Raw genomic sequence first — 16,856 nt, 5'->3', positions numbered from 1 at the left:
ATATTTCTCTGTGGTGGCTAAAAGACTTGATGTATTAAAGCCAGGTGTATAGCAACTCTGCACATAAGGCTTTTTCAGATAAAATGTGAAAATAGTGATCCAATGAAACAACTGGTTTATATCTTTCTCTAGTCTACTCTGGCCTTGTTTTATTTGACCATTTGTAAATGGTCTTCCACTGTATGTATGATATGTAATTTCTTCTGAGGTGTTTCAGAGAAATTGAATAATGGTAAACATTTTCATCTGTCATTTCAAACGGCGATATTTAAATTTGTGTTTTTGAAAGAGATGAGCAGCATTAGCATTTTTAAAGGTGTTGTGCACTCCTTGGCTTCGTGCACAGCAGTGTAGCTTCAGTCTTTCTGTTTCTGATTGAGGTCAAGTTTAGAAAAAAAGCAACCTGCACTTTTCTGCCTCTTCTTTTTGATGCATACTAGAGTTACAGCAAGAAAATGTCTGCAGTCATTGGTTGAATAGACCGGACTGCCTACTGTGAGAGAGGGACTGAGTCTCCAATGCCCCAAAGAAGGGCACGCAGTAGCTCAAATGGAGTGGAAAATTGCCAATAGTGGCATATATTTCTAGATAATCTACTTCACTTTCCTACTTTGCTCTCTCTAATCTTCTTTCACGACAGTCGGGGCTAAAAAGCAGAGCATTACTCTTGCTGAACATGATAATATGTTCATACGATAAGTTTCTTTGGCCGCGGCAAGGTCCAGTTCCGTCAGGTCAAGGAATCCATGTCAGGTTTTGATGGCAGCTTACTAGCAGACATCTCCTGCAGAATCCAGCTTGCTTTCGACTCTGCACTAGCTCTACCTTACCTTTTGGAAACCCGTTCCCCTATGTTGGGCTGTTCAGCGCAGAAAGCAGGATTCGCTTCAGATGAAAGCTGTTGAAACACCGGTTTCACAGAGACTTACACGTTACAGAAAAGCGCTAACAGGATTGAAATAAACAAAGAAGACGGGCTTTATTCTTTTTCCTTTGTTTTTGTGTTTTTCCTCAGTTGACGAAAAGATCTAGAGCACAGGTTCTCGGTGGATGACTGGTTCCCCTTTATTTACTTCACTGCATCTTTCTCTCAGTCAAAACCCGTAAAGAAGAGGGGAGCTGAGGTTGAATGCTCTACTAGAACTCAAAGTCATAGGTGAACAGTGCACTGTCACTGGACTGTGAACTGTCTGCGGGAATGTGAAGAGTCCGAGCGACCGCGCGTCCGACAAGACGCTATCTGTCCCAGAGACGCTGAGCATGCATCACAGCCTCCGAGCTCTTCATCGCTGCTGGTCGTGCATTGAGCCACGGAGGAGCTCCATTTGCCTCCACTGTCCATCTGATTAGACGTTTCCCGTCATATTTTTGAAACTGACCGACCGATCTCTCAGAGAGGTAAGAGTCCATTTATTTATTTAATTTCCTCCCACAATCATTGTCCGAGGTTGCCCTTCTTTTTTTAAAATCCCGGCGGGGCCATACGTCTTCAAGTTTAGTTTGCGTACAGAAACTTTTCTACTGTGCCATCACACTAGAATGAATTAACAGGACTCTGCCCCGCTTTCAGGTTGTCAGATCATGATATCAATCATGCACTAAGACTGTGTGTTTAACTTTTTTGCTCCACAAATAAATCACCGACCTGCGTAGAACGTTAGTATAAAAGGAAAAGAGCACGACTGCGTTTAAATTGCTTTAAATGAACAAACCTGCTCTGTTTAGAGTAATTAAAATGATCGAAAGGGGTACCATGGCTAATTGAGAAATAGTTAATCAAAACACAACCAGATGTGGATTGATTTGGTCGGCTGCCATCTCTCTTGCTCTCAGCGAGTAGGAATGGAAACTATTAGAGCGAAGGGCGAGTTCATATGAACCCAAACCCATAGAACCATTTTCTTGGAAATTCTGTCCTTAAAATCGTCATTAAATTGTTTATTCCTGCAGAGGTCTGTTTGTTGCCGTTATCTTTTAGGTTTGGGCAATGTCATAATTTTGGCGACCTTCATCATTTTTTGTTGTTAAGCGAATCTTCTCGAGTTTAGTTCGGTTGTGAAATTGAGGCCTTGTCAGAACTTGGCCGTAATTTAAAAGCAGTCGCGTTTTAAACGTCTAAACTTAATACATCGGTGCGGCTACAGTGGGTAGCAGTGGGTTTAAACAGGAGCCTAATAAGTTCGAAAATTCTTGAAGGTTATATCTCTAAATTAAGATATCTAAAGCTTACTAGGGAAAGTTTGCCAATGCTGTGACATTAGGGACTTAAATTAAAACATATAGGTTACGTTGATTATTAACCCACATTACCGTCAACCAAGTGTTAACCGCTGAGAAAGCTCGTGAGCTGTGCGAGACTGTGCTCGTGTCTGGTTCCTAACGGTGCATCAGTGCACAGGAAGGGATATAGCTATTTAGAATATTTCACGTTTACGGATTAATTATTAGTATAAACTAGCAGTAAATCGCAGTAAAGGAAGTGGTCGATGGTGGATTTAGGAGTTCTGTACATGGGAGGTGTGAAACCAAAACTGAAGTCTAATTGGATTTAATCTAGGCTACAGAGGTTCGGTGAGATCTTGCGCAGCACAGTCACAAACACTAAAAAGTCATTCATTCTGTATTTAAATAACGTGAAAATTAAGTTATTCATAACAAATTTAACTGGGAAAAGAATAATAGGAGTGGTGGCTTGTTATTTTCCATGTGAAACTATCAAAGAAAAACTAGATCTTAATTTAAAAAAATAGGATACTTATATTTAATTTTATTTTCTTATATGTAGTTATTGCTTTAGATTATATATAAAGTATATATATATATATATATATATATATATATATATATATATATATATATATATATATAAGTGTATATATATTTAGTATACTAAATACTGTGCAAAACACCAAATCATCTAACATGAATTATGTTTACTCAAAAATTAAAAATGACTGAAAAAAAGAGAATTTTCACTTGCACACCTACTAAGTACTACCATATGGCATCTGAGGCAGATTTTTATGTTAAATTCTGTGCCGCTCATATTTCCCTGTGCCTGGATTTTTGTAGACACACTCTGGCCTTAAATGTTTTGAATTCATGCACGTGTGAATGTCCACTGTTTGAAGCTGTACTATTAGCATTTCAAAGTTGTCCCAGCACCATTTCAATAGGGGAACCTTCAGCCCGTGCCTATTAGTTTAAACAGGGGCCCATAGAGTGGGAGGGGGCAGAATGGAGGGGGGGGGGTCATGCCGTTGGTTTCTCTCATTCTTTGTGTTTCTGAAAACACCGTCCCATCCCATTCATTTCAAAGGAAATTTTCCTTGGGTCTGTTTTCCTTTCTCTCCATCGATAAGCTTGATACATATTGTCGAAAAGGGTAAAGTGACTGATGAGTTACATGAGATCAGTTCATTTGTCGTCACACACAGATTGTGCATGTGTAGGCTCAGTTTTAAGGCAGTGTAAATATGTCTTTCAAAAGGCCCCCTTTCCTTTGCTATCCAAAGGATCATTCATTGTTAAATGACCTGCTGCCTTTCTTTAAACTCGAGCTGAATGGTGTTTGCTGGGACTGGAACTCTGTGAGCTTTGCTCCATCCAAGCATGGTGCACTGATATAGTGATCCAAATGGTGCCATTGGGAATGTATTGTATCTCTCTAGTTCAGGGTAGGCCCTGTGTATTTTTCTTTAAGACCTGTTACCACTTTTGTATAGTGAGCATTTCTCAGCGAAGTCCTCCTCTGTAGAATTTCCAGGAGATTAATGTTTTTTAAAGCGTGATTTGTGAGTTACTATCTTGATTTAAAGATAATCACCATATGTTCCATATCACGGGGTGTGTATTTAGTATTTCATGTTCCCTGCACATTGATATGTGGAAATATGCATAGACAAGGCAATGCAGCACCTACTGTGAAATCAACTGGGCAAAGACGCCAGAGATATGGCACTTATTGTTAAACTCCCAACCATGCTCATTCAGAATTGAATCCAGGACACATGGACATGAACAGAAGTAGAACGGTAGATCGGCTCTAGAATACAGAGAGCCATCTTTTATTTATTTATTTTTTTGCCTTTGTTGGCATGGCATAAGGATGTGGCTTCTGGGACCACACCATGAGACATTTGTCTAGCCCTGATATCATTTGCATTGGTGACCCAAATAATAACCGCAAGCCGCCATACTGATACATGTTGCTGATTCAGACATTGTCCAGTTAGGCTTACCTTGCTACATTTATTAATGAGCATATTGTATGTAAGCTCACTGGCCAGTGGGAAATGTGGCCACTTCAAGTGAAATATGTGCGTGAGAGGTACTTCTCCTGACTCCCGCGTAGCCTTGCTCTTACAGTGCCGAAACACGGAGAGGGCGCGTGTGATCACGCCGGAAAGGGAATAGCCCAGACGCAGAAGTGGGGTAAAGACGATTAAACACAATCAATGCTTCTTCCTTACAGCTCGGCCATGCGCAGTGCAATGCAATAATCTCAAATCAGGCCACTTCTTTCCCCTGGTTTTACACAGCCGCCTGTTTACGCAGTGTTTTGAACCCATGCTGTGCTGATAACTGCTCACCATTTTAAAGGAAATAAACAAGGCCCCCTTTTCTCTGCTTAAAGGCGGCGAACATCATGGTTTACACGCTGGGCTTAAAGCACCAGGGCATTTGGTGGGCTAAAAACAGCCTTTTATACGACAGGGTTTATTTTACGATTGGTAATCACACTCAGGACCCTGGCACTGGCCTTTCTGCCTGTACGTGGAACACTTGCCTGGGCTTCTAAAAAGCGTTTATGTCAGAGGGGCGGCTTACCTTCTCAGACGGCACAAAGTGAGAGAGAGAGAGAAAGAGAGAGAGGGGGAGAGACTCATCGCCTGCCACTTTAATTAGCTTCAGGAGCAGAGCAGCATAGGGTGGTTAAAAGAGAAGGACGAGTCTGTTATGAGAAAGCATTTACATCTTATTGTCAGCTGCTGGTTTTATTTTGCTGGCTTGCTGGTATTACTTTTGTTTGTTTTGTGTGGTTTAAAAGTGCAGCAAAAATGGCAAATAATAATAATAATAATAATAATAATAATAATAATAATAATAATATAAAGTTACAGCATAATAGTAAAATTCAGGATATAAATTATATTTTTCAAAAAATGATTTCATTGCACTAAATCAATATTTTTTACTGTTAAAACATTGCATAATTTGATTTATATTATGCAAATTTTGGTCTCAAATAAAAGATTAAACTCATTAATCTTCAGACACAAATGCTGTTTTGTGTTTAAATGTAAATGAAGCCCAATGAAGATTTTGTTCCTCAGATTTCCAGGAACACAGAACTTATATGAATAAGACATGAATAAGACATGTCCTTATCTTAAAAATTTTTAATTTCTCTTTCACAGAAGAGACGCAAAGAACCAAGGCTGAAAGTAAAGACTGTCTGTGGCCGTGCACTAGCAGCTTAGGGGAAGAGGGATATGTAGAGAGGGACAGAGCGAGGCTCGGATGGCAGTGAGAATTCGCAGGCTGCCAGGGAGAAGGGGTTGTGTCTCTGGCGGATTACACCACAGCGCATCACATCCACACTTAAAAGGCCCATTTTCTACGAGACAGACCTGTTATTTCAGTACGGTGAGGGGAGCTGGACTGCAGTGCAATTTCCCACCAAAACGTTGTCCTTGACAGATGTGAGTAAAAGGAAAGTAAACGGAAAGAAAATGTCTTTTGAAGTTTTAAATGATTGTGGTTTACTCTAAAATGTATCCTTAGAAAGTATTGGGTATTATAGATAATTATAGGCGTATTCTGTGAAGACAATATATTTAATGAAGTTTATTTGAAAACTTAAAAAAAATGTATATATTGTGTAAGGTATGACACCTTCAGCTTTTTAGAATGTGCATTTAGTGCCATTTATTGAGAATGCCTGCATTTCCCAAAGTGCTTTAGCAGGCCCCATGTCGGACGTTTTCTCGTTGACTTCCAGTGCTGCTTTATTGGTGTGGCTATGGCTGGTCACCCTGCCGTAATCAGAAGCTTTGTTTTCTGAGCACTCCGGAGGCTCACTTTATCTGGAGGCTCATCCCCTCCACAGATAAGATGCCTGAAAATGAGGAATCTAAGCCGGGAGCGAGAGTGACTCTGTCTGCTCGTCAACCGCGGGCCTGGCAATGCCAGTCATACCATCGCTGTGGATTTTAAACCCAGAGTCTGGTTGCCTTCCATTGTCTGAATTCCTTGTCTTCAGATCGCATGCAGCTTTTGCATGTGGGTGGGTTACTGCTTGGTATTATACGTAATGCACCTCTAGAACAAGGTGTCGAGTAGCTCTCTCTTTGAGGTTTTCCACCTTGGGCTGCCGTCAGAGTACCGACGGTTTAGCTGGAGGGAGAGGCCGCCGATGCTTTACACCGCTTGGGAGCACAAATTAACCTCCCAGTCCTCGCGCTTACTGAACAGATGACGAGCTCGCACTAGAGCATTTAAACAGATTGCCCAGAGTGTGTTTCTCCACTTATGCAAACCAACAAGTTACAGAAACAGCTTTGTGCTGTTACCATATAGGAAAATCCATCTCCTTAAGAATCTATAGGTTTTTAAGGGATACAAGGACATGTTGATTTGAGTAATAAATGCAGCTAACAGAAGAGACATGCTTGGGCCTGGTGGTTATGTTCATGGTCTTATCAACTGCACACACGTTTCACCCTAACAATGGCTCCTTTTGTTTGGTTCGATTACCTCCTCATGGAGTTGTACAGATGTTGATACTTCTGGATGTTGTCCTTTTTTGTTATATATATATATATATATATATATTATAATGGGTGTGTGTGTGTGTGTGTGTGTGTGCGAGTGTCTGTGTATTTTATTCAAAACAGGGAGCTCTTTCTAGAGCAGAGAATATACTTGTAAGTGAACAGTGCTGTGTCGGGAGGCATCGTTAGGTCTTCTGTTAACAGCATTTTTGTTGTGCATCGATATCATGCCCTGATCTTAGAGGAGTGAAGTGTTGCTTCATTAGCATCGCTGAATTTTAGACACGTCTCTTCCCCTCCCTCTATACAAAGCTTAAGGCCTGAGTGCACTAGTATTTACTCTCAGGACACTGTAAAGCAATGTTTTATTTCTTTTGCCTGATTAGATAATAAGTAGTCTGCAGCAAACACCTGAGGGAGGTTCGTACCATGGCCCACGGAGACGTCTCCATTGATCAGCTTTGGTGGCGCGCCGCCGCTTTGCATAACGCTGAGGAATTTAATTCCGACCAACAACGAGGTTGCCGCTCGAAGTTAATTACGCGCGAGGAGCAGTCATTACTCCTCGGCCTAGCGCTGATCTCCCCGATAGGGAACTGTTCCATGCGTTGCACACGCTGTCACGGTTAACCTGTTCATTTGGCTGGAATGGGGCTTGTCAGTGTTAATGTGTTCTGAGCGCTCTCCCCTGCTCATTTGACACAATTACTCATACGCAAGTTGCAGAAAGGTGACAGGGCTTATATTTACTGCTCTTTCTCAAACAAACTGGATGAGCGCAAGATTTATCTTTACTGAGTTTTTTGGGGTTTTTTTTTGTCTGGATTCTTGTTTCCTGCAGCCGGCTGGTAAACACGGAGGCCCGAGAAAGCTAGCCCAGACAAAGAGGCATTGTGCAGAGGCAGGTCTGGAAAGGGGTTCCAGTGAATGACTACCTCTCTGATTGTCATCTTGACCGTAGCGTGGGTGAGAGCGAACCGGACAACTGGCATTCCTGCACCTGCTGCCTCTTTCCTAGAAGAGAGACGCTGTCCTCCCCACAGGGTGGGACAGGGCCTACATGGGAGGGGGGCTGGCCATGCCGTCGACTCAGAGGAATTTCCAGGAACTGAAGGGCCAGTGTCACTTCAGACAGGCCCGTTTCAATCAGCCAGCCAGCCCCGAGGTGAAATGTAGTCCCACCTGAGCTCGACTGTAATTTTTCCTTTGTGACGAGTACAGGACAAATCATGAACTGACAAGCAGTTCAGAGGCCTAATAAAAGTAGCCCTCTTGTAGGTGTGTACGGCTGTTGTGCGTATTCCCGGGCTCTCTGGTTGAAACATAAGAAGGACGCTATGAGAGGGGGACCATTAACTTTACAAAGTGTGATGGCAAGTGATAAAAACCCATCTTTAGCAGCCCCGTTGCTTCCCAGCATTTGAAAGATAACTCCACGATCCATAGTGCATTTCTTTTCCGAGGCCCTCTGGGATGTGTTGGTTAATTGGCGCTTTGGGTAGCGGGCCAAGCGCGAAACGGAAAAATTCGAAGCATTCCATGATAGCAGTGTGAAACCTTTTCAAATGGACAGTGCATTCTCATTCCCCTCAACTCCCTACCAGAGGACTGTTGTGATGTAAGTGCAGTTAAGTCAACTGAAAGGTGCTGCTGTTCGCGTCGACACATGGTGACTGGAACTTCACAATCCGCTACAGGATGCTGGTTTTCAGGCTCCACTTTGCTTTGAACCCAAAAAGCATTGCAGGCTCCCCTAATTGTAGAACAGTAGAACAATATGGTTTTTTACTTTTATGTGGAAATTAAAAATGAAGTGTGTGTGTGTGTGTGTGTGTGTGTGTATATATGTATGTGTGTGTGTATATATATATATATATATATATATATATATATATATATATATATATATATATATATATATATATATATATATATATATATATATATATAATTTTTTGCATGTTTGTGGATGTTTTAGGAGGAATGTGACAGAGCACCTAGTGCACTAGTGTATATCTCTCTGTGCATATATATATACTCAGGTGTTTTGGTGGAAGTCAAATTTAATTTAAATAGGTGCTGTATACTCATGTGTTTGGGTCGCAGTTAAATTAAATTCAAACAGGTGTTAAATTCAAACAGGCTCAGGTGTTTGGGTGATAATTTGCTCTGATCACTCATAAAACCATTTAAATATGGTTTGCTTGTTTTTATAAAAAAAATTGTGAATTTAATTTTCATAAATTTGTCATTGTATGCACCCTTGTTTCTACTATAGAATTCCAATGATCTTTCTTAAAATGTGTTTGCAAGTAAATTGTAATGTCCTAATCCAAATGCTTGTTTAACCATGGACCTGTGTATGTATTGAAGAAAATATCAAATATTAAAATCCTTAGTTTGAATTTGGATGGCAATGTGACTTCTTAGTCACCCTAAATTGATAATAAGAATATTCCCTTTTTTAATCAATAGCAAAGTTGTGCATGTTAAATAATTTAAAAATATTTATAAAGTGGCTCTTTTGGGTATAGTGCAAAGATTGATTTACTAAGCACGTCATTTTCTTGCATACTGACTGCTCTTCAGAATTCTTGCTCTCAGTACACTATGGCAGACATATGGCTCCTCTCCGCCTCGTGGTGCTGCTGGCTGATGGGTTTTTGTCTGTCGTCAGATGGAGCTGTTTAGTGGTGAGACCAGCCTGAACGGGCATGAGACGGCTCCAAAAACGCCCAAAGCCAGTGTCCTCTGGGCTGGCCAGATAGCCCTGTCTGCAAAAGAAAAACATTCTTATGTGTATTTCCGTTTTTTTTTTGTTTTTGTTTTTTGTGGTTTGATAAGATCTAGCCGGAATGTTTCTCCAGCTTCCAAGGTCTCCCAGTCGTGTGTCTGGTTACTTTAGTGCAATTAAGAGAGAGATGGAAACACGCTCGATAGTATCTGATAGAAACACTGCTTTGTTGCAGAATTGTGTAAGTATGTGTGTGTGTGTGTGTGTGTGTGTGTGTGTGTGTGTGTGTGTGTGTGTGTGTGTGTCATGTGCTTCATAACTGTTTGTGGGGCATGATAAAGATTTGTAGGGGTTGTCACAGAATACATATGGAAACTGGGTTTCTTGTCTCTCTGTTTTGTGGGATGATGTTGTGTGTTTGTTTCTACAATTGCTTATGCTGACAAGAAACTCCCTTGTTTTCCTGGCATAGGAAGAATTGCAGGCTCCGTCAAAACAATTACCTTAGCTAAACTCATATTAATCTTACAATTGGAGATTGTTGTATTGCTTGAGCTTAACACATTCTAATACTCCAAATGGTTGCTCTCTCTGGATAACACAGCAATAGATTTTGCACAGAGCAAATGATGTCTTGAAAAAACACAGACACTGTTGTAAGGGCATTATTCTGTCACAGCAAGCTGTTACCTAAATGAATCCGTTCTCTCATTGAGTTCTAGTGTTTGTAGCCGACACATGTTTACACTTCACTGCAGTAACAATACCAAGATAGGCGGCAGACTGACTTTGTCAGGGACAAAAGGCAAAAATCGAAAACCAAGTCTTTATGAACAGCATGTATCAGTAGTTGAATTACGTATGCCCCGCTCTTGCTGGACCCACAAAGCTTTTCTGAGCCAAGGCCTTCTATGTTTGTCTCATGCTTTCAATCCATGACCGACCCTGGATGTTAGAACGCCCGCCTGAATTGAATTGCATTTTCAAACAGTTGCGGTGTCATCCTGCCTGTTCTCTTGGCACTCCAGTCTGATTGTGACGGAGTCACGTCGAACGGCTTTGGCCTGTGACTGGAAAAACATCCCAAGAACGGCGCCGACAAGAGACGAGGACAGGACAGATGAGGAGAGGAGAGGAGGGGGCAACAGGAAAGGGGAAAAGATAGGAGGAGCCGAGAGACTGCTACGACTGCGGCTGGGCTCCTGGTGGCAGAGGGTGCTCAAGCTGCCGGTAATCCATTTACATTCGGCGTGATTCCTCAGCAGGATGAGCGCTTTGATTCCTGGATGGATTCATGGTCCATTGAAGGGAGGTCGTTTCCCCTGAACAGTGGTCACCAACGTGACTCCACTCCTTAAAGCCACTGGATTCCCCCAGCCTTTTCTGGGTCACATGCAGTACGTGCTGTATAAGGGGCTGTGTGATACCGGCTCCATCACACGTGTACGCATCAGCATAGTTCAAGCTATGGTGTGAGGCTAAGGTGGGCTATTTTCTGACCCATTTTAAGAAATGTCTGGGTGGTTCCCTGTAAAGTGTGCCATTTTGTTGGTATGAAACGTAGCCATGGTAAAGGCTGCCAAGGCGAGCGTGACAGGACTGCACTTCTCTAAATTGCCCATATTTCTCGTGCTTCATGAAAAAAGCTTTGCGTCAATAGCATTTATGGGGCATACAGTGGTACTGTTCAAATCAAATTTCTGGTACATTTCCGATTTACCATATGTGACCAGGAGAATTTCATTCTGCTTATTATATTGACTGGCACGCACTAAACCTCATTGTCCTCATTCAATGACTCCGTTATATGAAGTGAGTCGCATCAAAACTTGTTCTTAGTCAATAAAGAAGCAGCGGTGTGGTGTTTAAAAGATTTCCCATTGTGGCGTAGCTACAGATTAATAAGCCCTCTGTAGCTTTCAAATAGTTACTAGCAGAACCAGGCTAGACTGCCCCACACACACAGTAATCCAATGCGGGACAGTTTGCATCTCAATTACACCGATGGCAGCATTGGTTAACACATGTTAATGAAGCTAACGATCCGGGAAGAAACACCGCGCTGGCTCCTCCCCCCATCCCCTCTCCCACCCCCACACCCCCAACCGTCTTAAGCCTAAAGACCTCGCAGAAAGAGATCACCGCACACAATGAAACCGGATCCATCGGAAAGGCGGAGCGGGTCTTCAGCGGCCTGCTCCTGTAACCCACTTTCTTTCTCTCTACTGAACAACTCGCTTTTAATGCTCTTTGATTTGCATTATTTAGGTGACAATTAACAAAAAATGGTGTGTGCAGATTCTTTTTTTTTTTTGGTGTTAGGAGGTAGGAGGCCGTTAAGACTTGTAGCAAATTAATCAATATTAATATGTCATTTTGGATCATATTTTGCTCCTCTAGATTTCATCGACTGCCTACTTGGATAAACAATTGCATGCAGGCGGTGATTCACTAATAGGGAGGTGAAAGAGGCTGGCTCAGTACAGATGCAGTGTGATCTTGGCCTGAAGAGAATTTTAAAAAAGTATTTATACAACATTATGTCTGTTCCCAATAAGTTAATCTGCATTATACAATAAAAAAGATCATCTAAATATTTTTTCTTGAAGGTATACAGGAAGTGTAGCAGCCAGGGAAGTCTAATGCAGAATTTCTTTAGGACAGGAAATTTGGAAGACAATGAGATATGTTAAATCTTTATTGCAAAACCAGTGCTTGCATTTTAGAACTAGAAGTTTTCCAAGATATTAGCAACTTCTAACCCTGGGTCAGAAAGACACTTCACCATAGTTGTCTTTGTTATGATAACCAGTACAGGATATATGGTATGTAAATGGAGACAACCCCCAAACCCTCCATAAACCCCCCAAGAAGTAAAACCCCTTCTGTATTTTTTAAATTTTGATTTCCCTGTTAACATCTGAAGTTACAGAAAGCACTCAAGCACCCATTCCAGGCACAATTTCGTACCTGAGTAGCACTGTTGGAAAAAAGTTGGAGATATTCATGAAGACTTCACTCAAAAATAACTTACACATTGTGTGTGTAGTAGCACAGAGGGGAATATGGGCATGAGTTTTCAATAGCCATGTCATTTTTAGCATGCAAAAACAATCCAGAGTTTGAATCCAGGAGCTAATGGCCTCTGAGTTTTCTTGGTGCCTTTGAAAAAGGTCAATATCGTACTGTCAGGTTTAGCAGGCAGCATTAACTGCTGGTTGTGTTGTCAGGAGAGATTTAGACCTGACAACTGATTTCTCTGAGGGAGCAGACTACACCCTCTCCCTTTGTCTCCAGATTTTCAAATGATTTGCTGTCTTGTGCACGCACTCCATCTCACACCAAGACATCACAGTTTCTTTGTTCTGTTTTGAAAAAACTCATTCTAGATGGCCAAAAAAAGCTTATTTGGCTTATTCAAGCAGCACAGACTGGAGATTTCTAAAGACATTTCTAAGTGTGTTCCTGAATAAATCACTTCAGTAAATTCACCACACTTTCAGAGGTATCATTTTTGTTGAGAAACTTTGTAGCTCATGTCTTTATTGCCCTGTATTGGTGTTACACAGAACTAAAAGCAGCCCATTTTACTTTAAGAATTATTTCGCTAAATACTGATACTAATTGTTTATTTTCCCCCACCACCTCTGTCCAGAACACTGCATTTTTCCTCCAAGATATTTTATAAAGCTCCCTTTTTATGTTTTGTGCTACCTCCTGCTATCTTAAAAAATTAATCATGCTGTTGAATAATGCCTCGCGATGATGGTGAATAATTGATGATCTGATGCTTAATAGAGGGACAGAGGAGGCTATTCTACAGTACAGCTGCTCATTCTTGTCTGTGGCATTCTGCGAGGTATTACATGTCTGCCCAGCGGAGCAATTAATTTTAAAGCGTCCATATTTTGGTCTCGCACTTAATATATTCGCCACGTGTGCGCATACCGCATGCGCACATATCCTACACGCCCTGACGGCCAGGTGCTAGTGTGTACTGAGCGTATTACTACGCAACCTTGCGTGAAACAGGGGTTTTGATTTTGTGACAACTTCGATATCCCAGTATCTGTGTATCGAAGCCAAACCGCTACGGTTACCGTTTGTTCACACTAGGACACGACAAAGCAACAGGCGACCATTAAATTTCCCATGAGAGTAGGCGGCATGGCGCTGCGATTTAGTGGCACTTGACAGTGCAACAGACAAAAAATTAAAGACATTCTCAGCTTAATGCAAGGAAGGTAGTACAGGTAGAAGCGACTGTCCTACTGATCGCCACAGCTTGCCGATGTACCCAGAGAGCCTAATGTTATTGCGTTCACACATTTTGGTTCCATGTATTCCTTTTCTATTTGCTCCCAAAAGGTTTGAGAAACACATACATTTGGTTTAATCTAACCCTGTATTGTATTATATATTTTTCCATTTACAGAGGTAATTCCAAGAAAGAATAGCAGATTTAGTTGTTGTAAATAGCAGAGGTTGTTGGCGTTTATGATGAACGTGGGTACGCGGTTCGATGGCTAGCTAACTACCTAGAATAGCTAAGCTGTCAACTCTTTTACAATTTCGAGATGTTAGTTGGAATACTTCGCATGTGTTTGAAAATAGGTAGCTATATCAATTGTATTATGCATTTATTGCACCACTAAAAGTTCACAACTTCAAAAAGCTGGACAATTAAATCTACATCCGCAAGCGACAAATGAATAGAGTGTGAGGCTGGAGAGTTTAAATGCAAATGCATCAGGATAGATGAACTCCAAATGACAGATGAGCCCTAGTCTGAGGACACATGGAGTGAGCCCCCCCCCCCCCCCCCACCAAGCTATCTATCTATCTATCTATCTATCTATCTATCTATCTATCTATCTATCTATCTATCTATCTATCTATCTATCTCTCTCTCTCTCTCTGTCTCTCTGCCTGTCTGTCTGAATCTCACACACACACACACACACACACACACAAGCGTCTACATTCCTACCTTTACTTTTGCAGTGTTTTAACAGCATTTCAAAGCTTTCATTATTTTAGAGGGAATTAAAAATTCTGAGGCTCATCATATCAGTTTCGACAAATTGCATACATTTTTAATTGCATGTGAAGCTACAAAGATATTTAGTTTTTGCTTGTTTGTTGCATTTTTATTGTGTTACAAAAGTGCGCCATAATCACTATAGATTCTTCAAGCATATAGAGATGCAAAGGATGGCTAAAGTGACTCCTCTACCTGTAGAGGAATAAGTATATTTTTATGTCCACACTGAAGGAGAAATGTAGCATGTGAAGGACTCTTTTACTTTGATTGACAGGTACTATCTGTATGAGAAACCTATATAATGGTGGTCCTCAGAAATTTTTTTTGACCTTCTTATTTATCTAGCTGTATTAATGTCAGCCCATTAACGCTTGAGCAGACGAGTTCTTGGTAAAGCCACCATTAAATAGCTGTGGCAGGATCCTCCTTATCATCTCCAACCTGAAAGGAGGAATTTGACGCTATCGGTTAATGGAAATGACATTTTCAAATTTCATTTTAAGATAATCCACTTCTCGTGCACTAAAACATCAAAATTACTGTTAACAATATGTGAAGGCTGTATTAAAACTTAGTTACCCTCACAAATCGGACCCATTATAATCCCCATTGAAAGACAGGTATAGCCATCTTGCTATTTTAATAGGATTTTCCTTGTGTTGCTCAGGTGATTATTGGGCTGTGCGTGTCATTTATCTGTGAAAATAGAAAGGTGTAAATCAAAACAAGGAAAAATAGTCTTAGGTATACAGTTTCTGGAAAACATAGCAGGTAATCTCATACCCGGTAATCTCTACCAAAGTGAAACTGCTAATTTTAATTCTTGCCCTTAGGAAATGGGACCATTTCTAGAATGACACTTTTTGTATATTTTATACAGAGGGAGCACATGGTTTGGGTTTTTACTCTCCTCCTGTTTACTTTTCTCTCTCTCCCCCTCTCCCTGCTCTCTTTTTCTTTCTTTCTTTCTTTCTCTCTCTATCCCTCTTTCACCTCCACCCCCTCAGCCCAGTGCAAGGGGGTGGATATGCACTTCAGATGCCATAAAGAGGCTTGATTATTCTGATTAATGTGTAAAGTGCATCTGTTTGTGGAAGGGATGGAGATGAAGCAGGAGAATGTAGAGCAAGCAGCGAAGAGAAATAATTGCCGACTTCCTTTGTAAACACCAAAGCATAGTTTTAACGTCTAAAATGTACAATCTACAAAAACATAGATGTACGCATTTACCCCAAATGGTTTACATATTTCATTTTTCGCTATAGCCTTGAATAGAAATAATAATGATACATATTACTAGAGTTGTTGAATTAGCTGTGGAATTCTTCTTATGGGATGTCAGTCACTTTCTTCCTAGAACATCAGAGCCATACACAGCATTATTGAAATATGAGGTGGGGATTCAAACAGCAAGTCATGTGCATTTGCTAAATTGCTCTCCAGTGTACAGTGAGCTGGTCGTAACACTCCCACTGCATGGGTCATGCCTGATAGATCAAGTTCTCGCCATAACCCTGTGATAAGCATGTCAAGCACACCTCGTTTGGTAATCAGCAAGCTTAAACAAAAGTCTCTGAATCTCTTTTATTGAGTCACTTGAGTGAATCTGTCATACCTTGGAAGGGAGATTCGCAAATGCATTTGTGTTGTCCTAAAGAAATGTAGCAGACAGATATCTTTTCACTGTTGTGTCTGGTAAATGATTTTCTTGGGAGCCAACATAACCTGTTACATTGGCTTATTTGAGTGATGGATTATCTGTGCAGTTGTAAAATTATGTGGAAACAACCAGATACCAATATATATTCAATTCCAAAGTTCAATTTGCTCGGTAACCAGGTGTTCTTGCAGATCTCAGAGTATCTGATACTGAGACTAATCTTGTGTTAACATGGCTGTAGTGTGCACACTTTGAAAATACCTTTGCTGCAGTAACAATGAGAAAGAGGTTTCAAAAAATGCTTAACATTTCTATGAAGTACTTCAGATGTCTTAATGTCTGAAATGCATAAGGGCATTATGGCTTTGCTCTATGCCATTACATTCCGACCAGCTGGGAGTGCTGAACTTGATGAATTGAGTGGGCTGTAAAATTGATGGATATACAGGAGGTACCATTAGTAAAACATCATACATCAAAGGATGGTTTTACTGTGCAAGTGTTATAACTGAAACAAAACTACATTAATTTGCCTTTAAAAATCAGTGGTGTATACATACACTATAATGTAGACTGTACATAGAATGTTCAGTCCATTTTGCTGTGTTTCAGACCAGTTCATAGTCTTGTAGGCAGTAAGTA

The 16,856-nt window shown here is 40.9% G+C and overlaps 1 protein-coding gene across 29 annotated transcripts in view; it reads left to right on the top strand.

The window, feature by feature from the left end:
- The first annotated feature begins 688 nt into the window (after positions 1-688).
- The window catches only part of adgrl2a (adhesion G protein-coupled receptor L2a), an 80,489-nt gene continuing 64,321 nt past the window's right edge, over positions 689-16,856 (top strand). For 7 of the 29 annotated variants that reach the window (XR_014120023.1, XR_014120024.1, XM_027017370.3 and 4 more), the window contains exon 1: positions 692-1,398. The gene's annotated coding sequence lies outside the window, so the exon portion shown is untranslated. Of the gene's footprint in view, positions 1,399-5,420; positions 5,706-16,856 lie in introns of all 29 variants that reach the window. The other 22 variants (XM_027017365.3, XM_027017368.3, XM_027017369.3 and 19 more) reach the window with 9 other exon arrangements.

The sequence above is a fragment of the Electrophorus electricus genome, chromosome 26, assembly GCF_041902795.1.
Source record: "Electrophorus electricus isolate QZ-2024a chromosome 26, ASM4190279v1, whole genome shotgun sequence".
In the NCBI taxonomy this organism is placed as follows: domain Eukaryota; kingdom Metazoa; phylum Chordata; class Actinopteri; order Gymnotiformes; family Gymnotidae; genus Electrophorus; species Electrophorus electricus.
The sequence above is the reverse complement of the archived record's forward strand: the minus strand, read 5'-3'. Positions and strand labels throughout refer to the sequence as shown.